The sequence below is a fragment of the Rhinatrema bivittatum genome, chromosome 10 (assembly GCF_901001135.1).
Source record: "Rhinatrema bivittatum chromosome 10, aRhiBiv1.1, whole genome shotgun sequence".
Taxonomy (NCBI): domain Eukaryota; kingdom Metazoa; phylum Chordata; class Amphibia; order Gymnophiona; family Rhinatrematidae; genus Rhinatrema; species Rhinatrema bivittatum.
In genome coordinates this window covers 88,921,060-88,932,465 of record NC_042624.1, presented here as the reverse complement: position 1 = coordinate 88,932,465, position 11,406 = coordinate 88,921,060, and positions in this window count along the sequence as shown.

Genomic DNA, 11,406 nt, shown 5'->3' with positions numbered 1-11,406 from the left:
AGTATTCCAGGTGTTGAGGCTGCAGTAGCTAATGTCCCATAAGACAAAACCGTTTTTTGCTAGCATCTGTTCTTTATTTGCTGATATGTCAGAATAACCATAGTAGTGGCCAGCATTAAATTCTTAGAAACCCTATTTCAGGACTTGTGAATGCAAATAGAAAGGAAGTACTATATTAGCCCACAAAACCAAAATCTTGGCTTTGTGTGCTGTGGCAGTCAAAAAAGCAAACAGAATGTTAGAAATTATTAGGAAGAGAATGACAAATAAAAGAGGATGTCAGAAAGCCTCTGTATCACTCAATGGTTAGACTGCATCTTGAATACTGTGAAATTCTGGTCACCGCATCTCAAAAAAGATATAGTTGTACTGGAGAAGGTACAGAGAAGGGTAACCAAAGTGATAAAGGGGATGGAACAGCTCCCCTATGAGGAAAGGCTAAAGAGGTTAGGACTGGTCAGCTTGGAGAAGAGACGGATGAGGAGGGGTATGATAGAGGTGTTTAAAATCATGAGAGGTCTAGAATGGGTAAATGTGAAATGGTTATTTACTCTTTCAATTAATACAAGGACTAGGGGGCACTCCATGAAGTTAGCAAGTAGCATATTTAAAACAAATTAAAGAAAATATTTTTTTACTCAATGCATAATTAAGCTCTGGAATTTGTTGCCAGAGGATGTGGTTAGTGCAGTTAGTGTAACTGAGTTTAAAAAAGGTTTGGATAAGTTCCTGGAGGAGAAGTCCATAAACTACTATTAATAGGGATTGGGAACAGCCACTGCTTGTCCTGGAATTCATAGCATGGGATCTATTTAATTTCTGGGTACTTGCCAGGTACTTGTGACTTGGATTGGCCACTGTTAGAAACAGGATACTGGGCTTGATGGACTCTTGGTCTCACCCAGTATGGTTGGTATATCTTATGTTCTTATGGAAAGACAAGGATTAATCCCTATAACCTTAAGGCTAGCCGAGATCAGGATTTCATGTATACGTTTTGAGGATAGGAGAGACAGGAGAAATATGACAGACATTAAAATACCTCAAAGATATAAATCAGGCACAACAAACAAATCTTTTTCAGAAGCCACAGTATGAGGCTGTAAGGCGGCAGACTCAGCAACAACATCAGAAGATTTTTATTTCCTGAAGGGTTGACAGATGCATGGAAAGGACTCCCAGTGGAAGTGGTGAAGACAAAAACATAATTTTAAAAAAGCATGGGATAAGCCCAGAGGATCCCTAGAAGTAAAGAAGTTTAGGGAAAGCCAGAAATCACTGGGGTTCTGTGACACTGTGCCAGATGAACCTAATGGTCTTAATCTGCTATTAGATGTTGTGACATGAAGGATTATGATTGGGACTCAGCAGTATAGCAGATGAATGAGTGAAAGGCTCTTGATTAAGAGCAGAGGCAAAATGAGTGATGGAGAAAGGAAGTATGATTTTATAATCCTGCCAGGCAAGGTGTAATCGAGTTGGTACCAGAAGGTTATAAGTCCTCAAAAACTAATCAGATCAGTACTGTCCAGGAGAACCACAGAGACCCAGGAGACTGGTTGTTTGGGAAACAACCTTTCTAATTTTGGTAGTTGTCTAGAATTATTTCAAAGCTTGGTGACATTGGTAAGATATAGAGGGATTGGATATTGGATTAAGTATGGAATTGTGTAGGTCATCTAGCTAGAAAAGCTGAGAACTAATGAGGAAAGAAACAAAAACTGACTTGGTTCAGAAGTGATATCCTTCATGTAGTTAAGCTTTTATGGATGGCAGTTGGAATATATCTTTGCAGTTTGGAAAGGCATAACTGGCAGACTGGATGATCAGTTGGTCTTGTTCTGCCATCATCTACTATGCAACTATGAAAATTTTCTATCCGGTGCAGTAGCCTGATTTGACTATAGTTTCAGTTAATGAGAAAAGAAGACTTGATATTCTATATCCTGAAGATAGTCAAGCTTGTATGGCTAATATAGATCCTAAATAAAAAGATTAGTGGTAAAGATAGGATGATGATGACAAAATACACTAGTGCAGACAGTCATGCTTGTATGGCTGATAGCTGAGAGAGATCCTTCTTTAGAACAGAGTAGGCAGACTAGATGGCCCAGTTGGTTCTTAACATAAGATTTTCCCTCTCTCCAGCTTGATCCCTAGTTCTCTTTTCCTCTTACTCCTCCTCTCTCTCCTTCTCCCCTTCATGGATCCAGAGGCAATAGACTTGATGGCAGTTCCCTACTGAAAATCAAGCTGCCTTCAGAGCACATGTACAATTGCAAGGACTCTGAAAGAGCCATAGCCTTAGCCTTATATCCATGTCTTCTTCCTGCTGGCTTATGCTTCCAGTCATATAGACGTGTTCCTTGCAGATATCACAGGGGGAGAACAAAGAGGGCCACCACAGGGTCAGTACAAAAACATGCTGTTTGTGCCTCCCTTCTCTTCTACTGACTGGCCCACATGAGCTGGCCCTTTTGCCCTGGACAAAAGCTCCTGTGGTACGCTTACAAGATTTCTGGCAGAAAAATCTTGGACACTTATTTCCATGGTACTAATAGTAAACATAAAGGCAAATTTTAAAAGCCCTGTGTTTGTCAAAGCTGAGAGATACACGAGTATCTCAGGCTAGGGCGCGCCACACGGTTTTTAAGAAGCACCTGAGTACACGTGTACCTTCCGGTATGTGCACAAATGGGGAAAAGAAAAAAGGGGCAGGGGAAGACTAGGTATATAACATGAAATGTGCACGTAAGTATTTATGCACAGAAGTGCACGCCAGGGTCCCCACCATGTGACTTTGGCATTTAAGTAATGAAACAAAAAAAAATGAGGCAAGTTAGCAGGGTTGTAAAGGTTGGGGGTAAAAGGGAGGCATATTAACTAAGGGATTATGAAGTCCTATCCTTTACCTGGGCAAACTGGGAAGGGACTGGGCAAACTGGTAATTGTGTCGGCGTGCGTATCTAATAAAATCCTCCCATTTACATAGTAGAGCCGGCATTTTCATGCACAGGCATGCGTCCATATAAAATTGCATGCACTTGTAGGCACATGCAGATGATTTTATATCATATATGCATATACATGTGTATGTTATAAAATGCCAATGGGAAGTGGAGATGATGAGTGGTATATACAATTGGTATAAACCACAATAACAATGGTATTGCGCTAGAGAGTTTTTGCGGATCCTTGTACAGGATTACTCAAAAATGAAGCATGAAAAGGTGTTAGAATCAACATTTCCATCTGTATTCATGAATGGTTGAAGGAGAGTTTTGGTTCCCCTACACGGACCGTGTTTCACCGCATGGGCTGCGTCGGGAGGGACAGAGGCCCAGGGAATCAACTTATAGTGAATGTCCAATGCATAAGACAGAAATAAAATCCAAATGCAGTCAGAGGAGTAGCCATGACATTGTGTGGAGCGCCCTGTGAATGGTAATCCAAATTGGAGTAAGCTTGCTAAATATTAGAGATATAACTATAATAGAACATAATATTGGCAATTCCAAAGGGTAAAATCAAAACACAGAGGGATAGAAGAACATGCAAATTTCAATTTATTCAAATCATCTTTTACCAATTTATTTTCTTTTAACAAATGTTGATGAATTATAAAGACATATTTGATAAAGTTGTATGAATCAAAAACTATACTTTCCCCCCTCCAAATATAAAGTAGAACAAACATGCTGTACTAGATCCCTGAGTAGAAGTTCAATGAATAGCAAATCATACATTCATATATTCAATAGGCAAAAGGTTGCATCTTTTTTTTTTAACTTGTCTCTCTTGAGAGTAGTAGCTGTGATCATTACTGACAAAAACCTTGTGCATTTGCTTTGTTATGCTCTTTCTCTTCTTTCTCACTAGGGAGCTTGTTTGTTCATTTTTATGAATGCCAGTCTTACAAAGTTAGTAATAGACAAACAAGTCACTCACTAACCAACCATGAAACCAACAGCATTAAAAAGAAAATGTTAAAAGAGAGTCCAGTACATGGAAGTGGGAAGCTAAGATACTCCTGAGACTATATTTAGTACTATCCAATTTACTGATAAGTTCAAAACTTCCCACGGTGCTGATTTATGCTTGGAAGATTTGTGCCTGGGCAAAAATACAGCCAGCAAGGTAATTTACTAACCTGCTGGCACTCTTTTAGTTCTCTTGCAAACTCTCCAAACCAAGAACATCTCAAAGATGATATAATTAACTAAACTATTATTTTCTGGGGCCAGATTAGCAACAAACACCTTTAATGCAAAAAGGCCTCATGATGTTTCTGTGTATAAACTTTGCACTATTTTGGAACTGCTGCCTCTTAAATTGATAGTTATTACAAAATAACTAACTGCTGACTGCATTTTTAGTTTTTTGCAACAAGCAGGAAAAGCATGCAGAGGCATGGCTTTGGGAATTCTTTCTAACATAGACTTAGATGTATCATTTTGCTGTAAATTTTGCATGAATAGTACCTGCGAAAAAATGGGTGTGGTTAGGGAAATTTTAAAGATATCACATTAGTATTTTACTGCAATGTGTGTTAAGTTTATTGTATCTGTGATATTTTCTCATGGAAGTGCTGAGAGAGAGAGAGAAAATCTTTACAGGCTCTCATATAAGTAAACTATTCATACCACTGCAAGAGGGGCAACTATTAACTCGAGGTAAGGTTTTGGTGGTGGTCTAAGTTTTGGGGGGCAGTTTTACATGCAGTCAGAGTTATGAACAGCACAGTACTCATCAGTGAGGATTTGACGTGATTTGGAGTGATGAAAGGTACACAAAGATGAGATTTGTACAATGTGCTCTCGATCTAGTTTGATGCACTCTCTACCTAGCTGCTATCAAGCTAGATCGAGAGTACAATGTACAAATCTCATCTCTGTGTACCTTTACTCACTCCAAATCACATCAAATCTTCACTGATGTGTACTGTGCAGTTCGTACCTCTGACTGTGCATTTAAAACTGCTCCCTAAAAACTTAGACCACCACCAAAACCTCACCTCGTGTTTCTAGTTGTCCCTACTGCAGTGGTAAAAATAGTTTACTTATAGGAGAGCATTATAAAGAGTTCCTCTCTCTCTCGCTCTCTCATAACCCCTAATCCCTAAATTTAATCTGCCCTAAGTCTGCTGAAACTGCTCCCATTCAGGAAAAATGTTAAAATTTGCATACACATCTTGCGATGTGTTATCTATCGCAGGCGTTATGGCATTATCGCAGGTGTTAGGGCTCTATTGCCCGTGATAAGGCCCTAACGCGATTTGATAAATGACCCTGATAGATTTATAGGAGTGGGTAGGAGGAAGAGAGGGTTTGGATATTTTAGGATATGTGGCAGATGAGTTGGGGGTGGGTGAGTATTGGATATGTGTGGAAATTGTGTATGTGGTATGTTGTGGATTTGTGTGAATGTTGAGAGTGTGAGGGTGCACAAATATGCAGGGCATGTGGGGGGTAGGAGTGTGTGGGTTGAATTGAGGGTTTGCATGGGTAATGGATATTAGGGATGTGCAGAGCAAAATTTTATGTTCATATTTTTTATGTCCGAAAGGGGGTCCCACTTGCGGCCAATATGGACATAAAAAAATCCAATGAGTTGGGTATATGTACATATGTGCAAAAAAAAAAATTAAACCCCCTCACCCTCCTTAATCCCCCCCCAGACTTACCACAACTCCCTGGTGATCGAGCGAGGAGTGAGGACGTCATTTCTGCAATCCTTGGCGAGAAGCATGTGACGTCGGTGGCACGTCGAGTGACGCGGCGTCACGTGATTCCCGGCTCGTTCGCGCCGGACGGCTCGTTCGGCCCAAAAAGAACTTTTGGCCAGCTTGGGGGGGTCAGGAGGCCCCCCCAAGCTGGCCAAAAGTTCTTTTTGGGCCGAACGAGCCGTCCGGCGCGAACGAGCCGGGAATCACGTGACGCCGGCGTCACTCGACGTGCCGCCGACGTCACATGCTTCTCGCCAAGGATTGCAGAAATGGCGTCCTCACTCCTCGCTCCATCACCAGGGAGTTGTGGTAAGTCGGGGGGGGGGGATTAAGGAGGGTGAGGGGGTTTATATTTTTATTTTGGCTCAACAATCGCGATTTCCCACATATCGAACATATCTATGTTCGATATGTGGGAAATCCGATCGTTTATGTCGAATCAATTTTTTAAGTAAAAAAAAAATATGAGTTGCGTTTTACTAATGCGGTCAATCCGAATGCACACCCCTAATGGATATGTAGGAATGTATGGGTGGTATTGGGGTGGGAGCAGGGTTGTCAACCAACTCCAGATTTTCAGGAGAGGCTGATCTAGTTCTGGTTTTAACCTTCTGCCTGCATGCACTTATAGCCTTGCTTTTCTAAGGAAAAATACCATGGCCAGGCAGGCCAAAAGCAGCACTCAGCACTGGCAGCCCTACATCTTGGGGCTAATGTGGCCCTCCAGTGCTACTGCTACCCCCCCTTCCCCTTGTGAGTTATGTAAAAAAAAAATCCTTGAGGGTCTGAGACTCCCTTTCTGCCCCCTGAGGTGACCAAAGTTGTTAAAATTAAAAAAAAAAAGTTTAAAAGTTACAAGTCTCCCTTGTTTAGTAATATTTGCCTCTGTGGACCTCTTCCCCCAGTCTAGCCACCTTGAGCCCCCAGCAAAGCATTTACTTAAAGTTCCCTGGTGGCTGGAATTTGTCAGAGCAAACCCTTGCTGTCCAGAGCCAGTTATACTTTTATCAAAATGATGACAGAGAGCAAACGTCTGCCTGAGGCTGGCTGGCACCATTTTGACAATGGCATGGCTAGATCTGGCTGCCTAGGGGTGCTAGCCAGCAGGGAATATTTAGTAAGTGCTTTGGGAAGACTGGAGAGGGCACAAGTTTTACTACAAAAGTGATGAGCAGAGTTTGGGATTGATGGTTGGGGATGGACAGACACAGTTTAAACGTTTAACAAATTTGGTCATTCGGGAGGGGGGGGGGGTGGCAAAGGAGGGGAGGGGGGGTCTTATGAGATCCCCAATGGCTTTTTTCACTGCTGGGGTGTGGGAGTCTGTGGGCCACACTAGCCCCTTTAAGAGAAGGCCCAGAGCACTGGGACGTGTTATTATCTTGTAGGGATGTGAATCATTTTTTGACGATTTAAAATATCGTCCGATATATTTTAAATCGTCAAAAATCATTAGGGCCACGATACAATACCAATTCCCCCGATTTATCGTCAAAAAATCGTAAATCGGGGGAAGGGGGAGGGCAGGAAAACCGGCACACTAAAACCCCCTAAAACCCACCCCCGACCCTTTAAATTAAATCCCCCACCCTCCCGAACCCCCCCCCCAAATGCATTAAATTACCTGGGAGTCCTCTGTAGCGGCGGTCCGTGGCTAAATCGGGGGAAGGGGGAGAGCACGAAAACCGGCACACTAGATCGTGAGATCTTCAGCCGGTGCCATTTTTCAAAATGGCAGCCGCAAAATGGCGGCGGCCATAGACGAAAACGATTCGATGCAAGAGGTCGTTCCGGACCCCCGCTGGACTTTTGGCAAGTCTTGTGGGGGTCAGGAGGCCCCCCCAAGCTGGCCAAAAGTTCCTGGGGGTCCAGCGGGGGTCAAGGAGCGATTTCCTGCCGCGAATCGTTTCCCGTACGGAAAATGGCGCCGGCCATACGCGTATGGCCGGCACCATTGTCCGTACGGAAAATGGCGCCGGCAGGAGATCGACTGCAGGAGGTCGTTCAGCGAGGTCCGGAACCCTCGTGAGATTTCCGGACCTCGCTGAACGACCTCCTGCAGTCGATCTCCTGCCGGCGCCATTTTCCGTACGGGAAACGATTCGCGGCAGGAAATCGCTCCTTGACCCCCGCTGGACCCCCAGGAACTTTTGGCCAGCTTGGGGGGGCCTCCTGACCCCCACAAGACTTGCCAAAAGTCCAGCGGGGGTCCGGAACGACTTCTTGCGTCGAATCGTTTTTGTCTATGGCTGCCGCCATTTTGCGGTGGCCATTTTGAAAAATGGCGCCGGCTGAAGACCTCACGATCTAGTGTGCCGGTTTTCGTGCTCTCCCCCTTCCCCCGATTTAGCCACGGACCGCCGCTACGGAGGACTCCCAGGTAATTTAATGCATTTGGGGGTGGGGGGATTTAATTTAAAGGGTCGGGGGTGGGTTTTAGGGGGTTTTAGTGTGCCGCTGGACCACCAGGTAATTTAAGGCATTTGGGGGGGGGGATTTAATTTAAAGGGTCGGGGGTGGGTTTTAGGGGGTTTTAGTGTGCCGGCTCACGATTTTAACGATTATGATGATACTTTACACACACAAACGGCAACAATATGATTCCCTCCCCCTCCCAGCCGAAATCGATCGTTAAGACGATCGAGGACACGATTCACATCTCTATTATCTTGATGTTTCTTGGGGAAAGTTAGCTACAAATTTTGAGTTGTAGGTGAGTTTTGATGACGTTTTGCAAATTTGAAGGCAAGCCACTCTTTTTGATTAGCAAGTGACTCCCAGTGATATTGAAACATAGCCAATTAGGTTTCAAAGTTAACTGGTGAGGTTCACCCGGAAGCTTATTCCGCTGAATATCCCTGATAACTTATCCACCTAACTTTAGCTGCATAAGTTACCCATTTTCCTTTTTTTTTTTAATGTTGGCCTCATACTATCTTTCTCATATATTCAAAAATACATCTCAAAGCACAAATAAGACAAATTCAACAAATGGAAAATGCAGTTGACTCCATTTATATTGGCCATGGTTGGAATGGACAATTACTTTTTTTTTTTGGGGGGAGGGGAGGTGGGATTTGCTGCCATATTGTATTGATTACTATATTTACAACAGATGTCAGAACCAGTTATAGCAGGCAGGTAGTGCTGCTAGAAATAGCTTTCACTTGCTCCCTGAAGGCAAGCATCACATTCACTGAATGATCTTGGATGGCTTTCGCACATTATGCTAGGCAGTATTATGTTAATGAGCATCTCCAGGCCTACAGGTGTCACAGTTAAAAGTTCTCTCAGCGTGAAAGCATGAGCCATTCAGTGGTATCCTACTTTTCCACACAAATGGCTCCTCACCTCAGGCACCAGATATAAAGAGCACTAATGGCTATCAGCTTCATTCATTTTCTGATGGATTTTATGCACCCTGACTCATATCATGAGCATTTTTTAAGAAGAAAAATTGCCAATGTGAAAAAAAAAAAATTGATTTTATTTTCTCATCAATTTCATCGTGTTTTATACTTTAATTTACAAAAGAGCACTGTGAAGACAAGAAATTTCACCACCAGATCACAAATTTCGAGTGAGGGAGAGGGTGGTGCTGGTAGAGGCAAAAACGGTAATAGAATTTAAGAAAGCAGGAGACAAGCACAGAGGATCCTTATTTGAGAGGAAATGAAGGTAAAGCCTGAGATCAAATAGACTCTGCAGCATTGCAACAGGAAAGGATAATGGGCAGACTCGATGGGCCTGATGGCCTTTATCTGCCATCATAATCTACTTTTCTATGACATACAGGACAGCTGGCTATAGCAGATAAAATGAATCAGCACAAACTAGTCTTTTATGACTGTAGTGCACTGGATACGAAAAGCTTACAAGGCCCATTTTTTCTTTATCTTCAAATCCAAAACTGCTTTATTACAGCCAGGTCAGTAACATACAGTGAAAAGACATGATAGAATAGCTTTGCTTATTTTTTGTTTTGGAATATGTATTTATTTATTTATATGCAGGGTGCCTTCGGTTGACGTAGCTTCCCCCATGCATGATGTGTGAGTAAAAACAGAGCCCTTGTTCTCCTGTGGCAGCTCAAGGGTAGATTCTGTGGAAAGCTTCTCCAATTCTGTGAAACTTATGGTGTACATTTGCATACATTTAAATGAATTTATATATAAATATTTTTGGTTTGTATTTTATATTATAAAAATTAAGTTGTTTTCTGATATTTCTTGTGTCTGGTTAATTTATGTGGTTCTTTTTAGGGAGAAGGGGAACTTGGTGGTCAGTTCTGGGAAGTGAGAAGGGGATAGAGAATGGGCATAGGGATGGGGAGGGAAAAGAAGAATGATAGGGGTAGAGGAGAGGAGGAATCAGGGAGCAAGGAGAGGAAACAGGAATGAGTAGAGGAAAGGATGCGGGGTATCTTGGACCAGGGAGGAAGAGATCTGAGATCAGGAAATGAGGGAAGATCCATTATTAGACACTTTCTTTTAATCCGAGCCCTTGTATCACTCACTCCCCACCTTCCAAGACTCTCTGATCCCCTCATACCCACCCCCTCCATTCCTGTCATTCACACTCCACACCCCTTCCAATCTCCTCACTACACATGCACTCACCCTCTCACTCACTCTCTATACCCACTCCAGTCTTCTGCTCTCTCTCCCATTCTTTCCCTCACTTTCTATTGCTGCTCTCTCCTATCCCTCAAAATCCACATTCTCTCTGTAACTTCCCTCACTCTTCCCCCTATCTCCGCAATTCCCTCACTCTCCCTCAGTCACTTTCTCCCCACACTCCCTCTCTTTTCCTTATAATCCCTTATCCTCCCTCAGTCACTCTTACCCCGCCCTCATAATCCCTCACTCACCCTCATGTACAGTCTTCCATTCCCCTATATTCCCTGTCACTTTCTTCATTCAGTCCTTTCCCTTCCCTATGATTCCCTCACTCACTCTTCCAACTATCCCCATGATTCCCTCACTCTCCCTCATTCATTTCCCTTTCCCCACGATCACCTCACTCATGCTTCCCATCTAACCCCCCAATCCCATTGCTCAGCTCTCATGTCATATTGGAGCTAGGAGGAGGACTACAGACATTGCAGCACCTTGTGCCACATCCTCCTGCTCTGCTATTGAGGCTGGCGTGTCTTGCTCTGAACTGTGCTGTTAAAAGCAGGGCAGTCTGGCTTTGTCAGCAGAAAACAAGGATGACACTGTCCTCTTCCTAGCACTAGGCTGATTATGGAAGGGTGAATGATGAGATCATGGGAGGGGGAGTGGAAGAGGAGAGATGTGCTACTATGGCTGTCACCAGTGGGGCCAGGCTTGGACCTGGCCCCCAGTCTCCCTTGATGATTCTGCCAAGGCCTGCCAATTCCACAGAAGGGCCAAATTTTGTGGTCCTTACTACACTATAGAAGTCATGGGAGACTGGCGAACATGAGCCTCTAGTTAACATATAGGCCTGATTTCTCTCATTCTGTGTCTATGAAAAAAAGAAAAGCTTAGTGATTCAGACCCATAGATTCAATCTATGCAAGAATGCAAGACATTTGAAAATAAATATCAGACACTTCAAAACAAATATAAAATGACTTAGAGACATAGGGTTTGTAACCACTCCCAGACATAATTTGGCTGCTTCTGTGTAACTTTCTTATCACTCTGCTAGCCCAT